Source organism: Primulina tabacum, chromosome 15, assembly GCF_025594145.1.
Source record: "Primulina tabacum isolate GXHZ01 chromosome 15, ASM2559414v2, whole genome shotgun sequence".
Lineage (NCBI taxonomy): Eukaryota > Viridiplantae > Streptophyta > Magnoliopsida > Lamiales > Gesneriaceae > Primulina > Primulina tabacum.
The window spans coordinates 16,828,643-16,839,324 of NC_134564.1; the positions used below are offsets into that span (position 1 = coordinate 16,828,643).

Consider the following 10,682-nt stretch of genomic DNA (forward strand, 5'->3'; position numbering starts at 1 on the left):
CTCGTTAGAGCATAATTTTTAACGGTGCGTAAATTTTACTAAATCGGGAGACTTTTTGAGGGTTCGTCTAATGTTTTCAAAAACTTTCCAACAAAAAATATTTTTCGTGAGTATGTTTTGATTTAATGGGCCTAATTTTAAGTTTATCGGGCTTAAAACTCTTTTTAAAATTTTAAAATACCATTTTGGGCCCATCATCTTACAAATTAACTATTTATTTATACCTAAGGACCCACTAAACCTAAATCTAACTCCCACCAGCCGACAACCCCTCTCCCCTTCATTATTTTAGTGGGTTCCAGCAGCCATTTTCATGGTTTTTATCAGAAAGCTTCGGCCATGGCTTGTGCTTGCAAAAGAAATTCCCCGACGCTCCTCCGAGGTCCGTTCTTCATCGTTCTTGCGTAGGAATCATCAAAGGAACGCATTGTACTTTTGTTTTTTGCATCGCATACGTCGTATACATGCTGTTAGTTGTTTATTTGTGGGTGAATGTCTCGATCCATTTAATGCTTGCATGTTTATTTAGTTTTGACATGGAAACCCATGTTTTTGCTTAATCCACTCACGCTTTATGTACTGTCGTGCAATGGGGCTGTGATTCTTGGGTGTTAAGAGGCTGAGCAGTGAGGGTGGTTTGAGGTTTAGAATTGTGGCTGGTACTACAGGATGAATAGCCGAGAGGAGCAATTCAAGGGGATAGCTCATTTTCTTGTGACCTTTCGCGCGCAGAGGTTAGCTACCTTGACCAGGACCTATCCGAGCCTTAGACTAGATCCTGGTGATTCTGAGACAAGGATTGGAAGGGTTCGATGTGTGCTGGAACCATCCCCAAGCGTTGTGGATCGAGTTGGGTTCGTTTGGTGTTTTGATGGGGTGTAGCGATCGGGTGGTCTACGCCTGATGTTTGGGGCTGATGGCGTGGGTGCAGTAGGTTCAAGAGAGTCCAGGGTGGTCTAGGATAGGTGAGTCAGGGGCTGGTTCGCTTGGTGGTGGCCTAGGAGCGAAAGGGTGGGGAGGCGTTGAGCTTATGGTTCGAATGGGACTAACATGAAGGGTATAGCCGCTTTCTGGTTTTGGCCGAGAGGTCTAGGTGCATAATCTTGATGATTTTAAGGTGTTATAGATGTTTTTAAGCTATGGTAAAAAGTTGGGAGAAATTTGGTTTAGTTTAGAGTCGATACCGAGACTCCGGTACAAGTTTTAAAACAATTCAGTTAAGTTAATATATGTGCTCGAGTTTACGTCTAGGAATGCTTTTAAATATGTTTTTGGACATTTTAAGGAGTTTGGTATGCTTCAAATCAATTTTAGAGGTCTAGGGGTGAAATGATAATTTTTGGGTTTCCAGGGGCAAAATGGTCATTTTGCACCAGGGGTGAGATTTTGGTCCTAGCAGCGCCGCGCCCTAAGCACAAATACATGATATTTTAAAAGTTTATGCATCATTTTTACGATTTTTACGCAATTATGATAAATACGTTGCATGCTTGGTTTAAAGGAAAAGTTACGCATATGCATGTTTTATTAAGTGATGAAAAGGATGATATTTTTGAAGGATGAGAATTGGTTGTGACTGACAATGTATATGTATATGATGACATGAGATATGATGAGCTGATGTCCGGGCTCAGTGGACGGATAATGCCGTCATTGATGTCCCCTACCGTCGGGTACCACGGTTTAATAGATGGATCGATTAATTAGAGCTGATACGAAAGTCACAACTAATGAACTGAATTCAATTAAAAGAAAATGTTTAAGTTTATGCTGATTTGATGAGCTGTTTAGACACGTACACGATGACATGAGATGACATGATTTTACACGATATGATTTTTCACGACACCTTTACATTACGCTTTTAAGTTCACGAAAATTATGTTGAGTATGATATTTTTCACTGTTGTGTGCTACGTATATGTACTTTTTATTACTGGTACAAGTGTGTTGAGTCTTTAGACTCACTAGGCGTGTGTGATGCATGTGAGTTCGATCGAGGAGACTCGATGTGCTGGACTCTGAGTAGGCAGATCTAGTGCAGTGACACGACCCGAGGACCGCATTTTTTTCCGCATAATGTTTTATGAGATTTGAGAGGAGAGGAATACATTTCATACGTTGATGATTTTAAGATTTTTATACGTTTATGTTTACTTATGATTTTCGACGAGTTTGGTTATTTTAAACTGCACTATTCTTACTGTCAAATATTTAAGATCATTTTTAAATGTTATATATTTTCTGTACAACGCATGCATATGAAACGTTTAAATGTTATTTAGAAAATTTGAGATTTTTAAAAAAATTATTTCCCCAATTTTAAAACGAGTAGACGTTTCAGTTGGTATCAGAGTAAGGGTCCTGAATAGGGTTGTGCCACCGCCAGCTTCTGTAGCTCAGTCTTCTGGCCTCAAGTCTATAAGTTTAAAGATTTTAAATGTTTTGAAAGTTTTATGATATCACCTGCATGTTTACATGATATACGTTTTACGGGACATGTTTATCTTGTGTTATGTTTTGAGATTAGGTGCTTTAAAATTTTTATGCATGTTACGACATGAAATGAGAAATTATATGATTTTCATCCATGCTGGCTTTGTGGTGGAATTGGACATGAATAAGAATTTTGCTATTGGGCATTAGGAGAGGTCGAAAATGATTCTACTATATTAATTTTGGATAGTAGTACTGATGCTCTACTCGTGTGTCATAAGTTAAACCTGAAAATTATGAATGCCTTTGGGACTTATAGATTTTCTAAGAAATTACTGATGGTTCGTGGTTGCTAGTTGAATTAATATTTGAGGATTCCATGTAATTATTAATGATTCGAAGACTACGACGATCTTTGGAAGTATAAAAATGTAGAATTTATTAGGATGCATGCTCTACCTAGTGGGACCTAAGGAACACTTGGGTTAAATCAATATTTTTTCGAGATTATGAGAATTGATTTTGGGTTTAATAAACTTAAAATTTCTGAAATTTATGTACAAGCAACCTATAAAGTGGGATGAGGAACGCCAAAAACTTATGGGTTATTGTTGGATTCTTGAGATTAAGGACAAATAGGATAATATTCGAGGAAATTAAGAACTAATTTTGCAATTTTTAAGAAATTTGGGGAAGTTGTCTAGCAGTAAGTGAGAAGCAAAAGGTTTAAATGACGTGAATTTTTGATGATTTAGATTTGAAAGGATATTTGGAACCTTGAGATATCTGGATTATAATGTTATAAAAAATAGTAATCAAGGACATTGTAGGATGAATCAATCTTGGGCTTAGAAATCTAAGTGTTAGTGAAGTAATGTTGTGAAAAATTAAGAATTTAAAATGATGACAATTTAAGGTGAAGTTGATTAGTTAGTTAAGTTATAAGAATAAACATGGATTTAACAATATTTTGGGAACTTAAGTTTGATGTATCATGATTTTTAATGGTGATCTTAAGAGTTAAAATTATACATTTGTTGGAATTTAAGTTTTCTAGAAAGTTGAGTGTGATTGATGGCTAAGATATTTGATAGACGCAGGTAAGAGGTGAGGTAGACACCTTGTCTTGAGAAATTTTGAATGTCATTAACAAACTTGGGACTAAGATACGTGTATTGGAGTTATACTATCTAATACTACTTGTGTTGCGTAAGCTTGAATTTTTAAGTTTATGAGATAGATGTTCATACAAAATTTTAGGTGAAATAAAAACAAAAGGGAATTAGTTGTGTTCAACATAGGTTAACAAGGAACGAATGTTAAGATTTTTTTTTACCGAGTAAGAAATCAAAAATCGTAATATGGGGATTCTAGAACTCTATGGTTATAAGTGAAGTTTATTTATTAAAGTTAGTCTAATGCTGCCATGGGATAACTTATTAAGTTTTATACGCTAATATTAATTAAGCATTAAGGATACGTAAGAATGCGATATTCGTTTCAAAGAGGAAAGTATAAGAGTCTTAGGCCTCAACTATATTGCAATTGGGAATGGAATAATTTAAGCATGCAATTGATGCGAGAAGGGTCTTACTAATTAGGTAGAAGATCATTATTGTATAATTGGGTTTTATGGATTAACGTTATTCGAGGTTTAAGATTTTCAACAATTTTACATCGGGATGTACTTGTAAATAGTAAGTTACGTACGTTTGGTATCGTAAGATAAATATTCGATTCAAGGATCTTAGGCTAATATTATTATGAAGTTGAGATAAAGTTTAACTTTTAATTGTATTACCAAGGATAGAAGTCGATCAGTAAATTTTGGTGCAAAGGTTTCTTAAGTTGAACTACATAAATGCTAATATAATAGGTCAATGAACATCTTGGGTATAGTATAAGAAAGTAAGACGCAACAAATTTGGACTGCCATTTCTAATATTGGGAATTTTGAGAAAAGTTGAAATTCGGGGTTGTAGAAAAATAGAACTAGGTCACCATGAGTCGTTTTAAGTTGCGATTCGCAATCAAGGATTCAGTAGGCAATTTAATTAGGATTGAAGAGACGTAAGGACAACTTACACTTATTTTATCAGAGTATCGCAACGGAAGCGTGGATTATGGGGATACTAGAATTAAGAATCTAACTTTTTGATTATCGAGGATAAGCGAATTTCTTCGAAGAAATTCAATTTAAGGGGGGTATTTGTAACGTCCCGAAAATTTGAAGGTCCACGTGAACCACGTGTATGCAAGTTATTAAATTTCTTTGGTATTTTATTAAATTTTTTTAAAGCATTAAATGCTTGTTTATTTTATTAATTTATGTTTTAATTCATGTGTTATTTAAAGTTCATGCATAATTAGTGTACAATAGAATTTATTTCATGAAATTTTAAAGGTTCATGCATTAAATATTTTTAAGTCGCATTTCGCGCTCGAACGAGGAACGGAGACCGGAGAATTTTCAGGAAAGTTATTTTTACTACATGATTAGTTTTTATTAATTTATTTAAGATATTTTAAAGGTATTTTTCTAGAAATGGGCTTTGTTGGGTATTTTTACCCGTCAGAGCATAATTTTTAACGGTGTGCAAATTTTACCGAATCAAGGGAATTTTCGAGGGTTCAGCTAATGTTTTCAAAAAACTTTCCAACACGAAATATTTTTCGGGAGTAACTTTGGATTTAAGGGGCCTACTTTTAAGTTTATTGAGCTTAAAATTCTTTTTAAAATTTTAAAATACCATTTAGGGCCCATTATCTTACTAATTAACTATTTATTTATACCTAAGGATCCACTAAACCTAAATCTAACTCCCACCAGCCGACAACCCCTCTCCCCTTCATTATTTTAGTGGGTTCCAACAGCCATTTTCATGGTTTTTATCAGCAAGCTTCGGCCATGGCTTGTGCTTGCAAAAGAAATTCCCCGGCACTCCCCCGACATTCGTTCTTCATTGTTCTTGCGTAGGAATCATCAAAGGCACGTATTGTACTTTTGTTTTTGCATCACATACGTTGTATATATGCTGTTAGTTGTTTATTTGTGGGTGAAAGTCTCGATCCATTTCATGCTTGCATGTTTATTTGGTTTTGACATGGAAACCCATGTTTTTGCTTACTCCACTCACGCTTTATGTACTGTCATTCAAGGGGCTGTGATTCTTGGGTGTTAAGAGGCTGAGTAGTGAGGGTGGTTTGAGGTTTAGAATTGTGGCTGGTACTACAGGATGAATAGCCGAGAGGAGCAATTCAAGGGGATAGCTCGTTTTCTTGGGACCTTTCGCGTGCAGAGGTTAGCTACCATGACCAGGACTTAGCCGAGCCTTAGACCAGATCCTGGTGGGTCTGAGACAAGGCTTGGAAGGGTTTGATGTGTGCTGGAACCATCCCCAAGCGTTGTGGACCGAGTTGGGTTCGTTTGGTGTTTTGGGGGGGTGTAGCGATCGGGTGGTCTACGCCTGATGTTTGGGGCTGATGGCGTGGGTGCAGTAGTTTCAGGAGAGTCCAGGGTGGTCTAGGACAGGTGAGTCAGAGGCTGGTTCGCTTGGTGGTGGCCTAGGAGCGAAAGGGTGGGGAGGCGTTGAGCTTATGGTTCGAATGGGACTAAGATGAAGGGTATAGCCGCTTTCTGGTTTTGGCCGAGTGGTCTAGGTGCATAATCTTGATTACTTTACGGTGTTATAGATTTTTTTAAGATATGGTAAAAAGTTGGGAAAAATTTGGTTGAGTTTAGAGTCGATACCGAGACTTCGGTACAAGTTTTAAAACAATTTAGTTAAGTTAATATATGTGCTCGAGTTTATGTCTAGGAATGCTTTTAAATATGTTTTTGGACATTTTAAGGAGTTTGGTATGCTTCGAGTCAATTTTAGAGGTCTAGGGGTGAAATGATAATTTTTGGGTTTCCAGGGGCAAAATGGTCATTTTGCACCAGGGGTGAGATTTTGGTCCTAGCAGCGCCGCGCCCTAAGCACAAATACATGATATTTTAAATGTTTATGCATCATTTTTACGATTTTTACACAATTATGATAAATATGTTGCATGCTTGGTTTAAAGAAAAAGTTACGCATATGCATGTTTTATTAAGTGATGAAAATGATTATATTTTTGAAGGATGGAATTGGTTATGACTGACGATGTATATGTATACAATGACATGAGATATGATGAGCTGAGGCCCGGGCTCAGTGGGCGGGTAATGCCGTCGCTGATGTCCCCTGCCGCCGGGTACCACGATTTTATAGAAGGATCTATCGAATAGAGCTGATACGATAGAGCTAATATGAAATTCACGACTAATGATCTGAATTCAAATAAAAGAAAATGTTTAAGTTTATGTTGATTTGATGAGCTGTTTAGACACGTACATGATGACATGAGATATCATGATTTGACACGATATGATTTTCCACGACACATCTACGTTACGCTTTTAATTTCACGAAAATTATGTTGAGTATGATATTTTTCACTACTGTGTGCTACGTATATGTACTTGTTATTACTGGTACAGGTGCGTTGAGATTTTAGACTAATTAGGCGTGTGTAATGCAGGTGAGTTCGATGTCGAGGAGACTGGAGGTGCTGGACTCTGAGTAGGCAGACCTGGTGCGATGACATATGACCCGAGGACCGCATTTTTTTCCGCATAATGTTTAATGAGATTTGAGAGGAGATGAGTATATTTCATACGTTGATGATTTTAAGATTTTTATACGTTTATGTTTACGTATGATTTTTGACGAGTTTGGTTATTTTAAAATGCACTATTCTTACTGTCAAATATTTAAGATCATTTTTAAATGTTATATATTTTCTGTGCAACGCATGCATGTGAAACATTTAAATGTTATTTCAAAAATGTGAGCTTTAAAAAAAATATTTCCGCACTTTTAAAACGAGTAGACGTTTCACACTGAATAGCTCACATCGAGTTCAATAGACTTGACGTCCAGTTGTTTAGTGAAAGTCTCTGATCGAGCAAAACTTGCACTGTGAAATCCTAAAAAAAAATAAGGTTTTATATTCTCAAAAATTTATCGCAAGTGCACGATGTCAAGTAATAGTATAATGTACGTGAGTACGAGTATCGTTCCACTGAAGACTGTATTTGACAATTATTATTTTCAGTTATTAAATCTTTAGCAAAGAAAATTGATTGATTGTTTTAGTACTACTATGCTCAAATAAATATGCAAATAAAATGATTCAAGAATGTAATAATGAAATATAATATCTAAAATGGTTGATTAAAATTCAACGAGAAATGAATTTGTTGGGAATTTCGGTTCACCTACCCCTCGTTAATTAATTAATTCGTTCGATAATGATTATATACTTCCGACAGAATTTCCTATTCAATTGAACACACTCTCTCGAGCTATGCCAAACTAATTATACTCAATAAAGTAATTAAATGTCTTTAATTATTTATCAAGAGCGAATTGCATGTCGATCTATGAAATCCTCTAGTTTTCGACCCTTAGGACTGTAACTATCGGCGCGTATCCAATTTCATATGTCTATGTAAATTGTAGATCCACGGATTATACTACTGGTTCCTATCACAAGTTATTCTCTCGAACTCACTCGCAATATAAAAACGTTATTAAAGTTAGTTACGCTTTAACAACATGATAAAACAATAGTATGATCAAGAATACATCAAAAATCGATATGTAAATTAATTATATCAAAGTTTCGGGGTAGGATCCCCTTAAATCCCAACAAATATTAAGGTTTAGCTACTAGAATTCATAATGAAAATAAACACAACAATGTTTCAAAGATAAAAACTAAGTTAGAAATACTAGATTTGACGAAAATTGCGAGGAACGACTCCCGGAAATCTTCGAATCTTCGATCCAAGCACGAAAATCTCTTCAAAGCTTCTGACGGCTGATGAATGATGTCTGAATCATCTCTAATGCCCCAAAAAATCGTGCCTAAATCGTCCACATCCAGAAAATAAGGTAAGGAATCGTCCAAAAATCTTTCCAAAATTATCGAGCGCGCCCGGGCGGACATAAGTTCCCGCCCGGGCGGATGGTCTTCGCAGATTTTCTTTTTTCTTTCTTCTTTGGCGCGCCCGGGCGGACGTAAGTTTCCGCCCGGGCGGATAGCTTTCGCAAAAATTGATTTTTTCAAGCTCTCCAGCGCCCGGGCGGATGTAAATTTGCGCCCGGGCGGAAGTCCTTCGCAAATTAATTCTTTTTTTTTTCTTTTTTGCATGAATCTCCTGCATTTCACACCGAGACCCACGATTAATAATAAAACATAATATAAACTAAAATGTGACAAAATGCATGCAATCTAAACGATAAATGCAACACAATGGAACAAAACATGACATGAAAAGCAAGTAAAATCCACCTATATCAACCCCCCAATACTAACATTTTGCTCGCCCTCGACGGTGAATTCATAGTCATCAACTAGCCTCAGCGAAACTCAACATATTCCCTCGTCGATCAATGCAAAAACACAACTCTTCGCACTTTCTTTGGTCTAGACATTGTTTCAATTAAAACCTAAACGTGTATGTGTGTGTTGTTAGTTCTAGTATCATAAATGACAGAGGGATCCATTCTCAACCATTGTCAGAGATTTAAATCAGCTTGTTAGTGTAAATCTTACTCTCTTTTACTCCTCTGCACTCAGTAATCACCAGCAGCGCCCATTTTTCTATCATTTTTTTTCTGAATTGAAATACAGTAATAAAAAGGACTATATTAGAACCTTTTATCTCAGATTCAAATCCATGTGTTTTACATTTTTAGCCAGGAATAGGATTTCATTCCTTTATTCGACTCTTCAACACCTTACATCTCCAACTTTAGCCAGGAATAGGATTTCATTCCTTTATTCGGCTCCCCCACACCTTACATCTCCACCTATCCCTTTTTTTTATTTTGATTTTTTTAGTTTCGCTGCTGATAATTACCTCGATTCGAGAGAATATAGTCAAGCTCAATTCAAACCTTCAAACATCTTCGTTCCCCACTTTAGTTTTTAAATTTTCACCATCTTATCATGCAAGCTTCTAGTTCTAACATTTGTGCAAAGAGAGTTCAATGTTTTAAATAAAACTTTATTTCTTCACCACAGTATGTGCTAAAGGTGTGCGAATACACGACAGACAGGGCATGTCTCATCACTTCCTAATCATCCTTGGCTAACAATGTACTACTCCAAACACTGTCGGCTGACACACAAACATATGCAAAACCACTAAAACTACATGCCAACGAACAATACGAACAAAGCACCAACACGACAAAGACGACACAACACCCATCTACCCCCCAATACTAAAGTCGAGCAGTGTCCCCAATGCAGCAGGCGATAGAAAAAGAGACAAATAGGCACAACAAAATGAATGCATTTTACCCTAAGCATGCAAGATAAACGAAAATAACTAAACTGAACGAAACGAAATGCGATAAATAAAAGAAGGGATAGAAGTGACTCCCCTCTCACTGATCCTCCTCCTCGTGCGCCTCCGGGGGAACGACGCCAGCGTCCGGCTCTGGTGCGTCGGCATAATGAAAATGGAATGGCGGCGGGAGAGCTGGCATAGGGGGCGGCATAAGGGCCGGGTCGATACCACTGTGGCTCAGGGACAGACGTAGCATGGCTTCAGTGGCGGTCTGATAAGTCTGACTCATAACATGCCACTGGAGCTGATGATCAGCAAATGCAGCAAATTCATCCATCCTCTCATGCAGAAGGCGACGTCTAGGTCGCGGGGCCAGTGGTGGAGGCTGCTCTGGCAGTTGATCAAAAGTCAAACTGTCACAGATAGGGCCAAACTGAGGGAACGCCTTCCGTCGTACTGCGGTCTTCTGTAGCCAGCGGGCGTCATTAAGGGCCTTGGTCGGTGGCAGCAACTCATCGTCGTCCTGAAAAATCACCCCAGCGCTCGCACATAGTTCGGTGATAACATGGGGAAAGAATAACACCACATTTGGATTATGGATGCTCAGCTGGATCTGTGAATGAATGATTTTTCCCTCATTGAGCGGCATATGTGTGATCAGTGCATATATCAACACTGCTCTTTCCCTCTGGACGTCACTCGTGTGCCCGACTGGCATCAATCGTGTGGTAAGAAAAGCATACCACATCGCAGCCGGGACTAGCAGATATTTTTCAGCGAAACAGGTGTGCGATCCAGGTGTCTTCCACGGAGACCCCGGATAGCAGATGCGGCACATCATCAACTCTAAATCGGG

The 10,682-nt window shown here is 37.6% G+C and overlaps 1 long non-coding RNA gene across 1 annotated transcript; it reads left to right on the plus strand.

Annotated features, from left to right (window-relative positions):
- The first annotated feature begins 261 nt into the window (after positions 1 to 261).
- LOC142526438 (uncharacterized) lies at positions 262 to 7,193 on the plus strand. The gene is made up of 2 exons (XR_012815264.1): positions 262 to 382; positions 7,003 to 7,193. It is a non-coding gene; the product is annotated as an uncharacterized LOC142526438 (long non-coding RNA).
- The last annotated feature ends 3,489 nt before the right edge of the window (positions 7,194 to 10,682 follow it).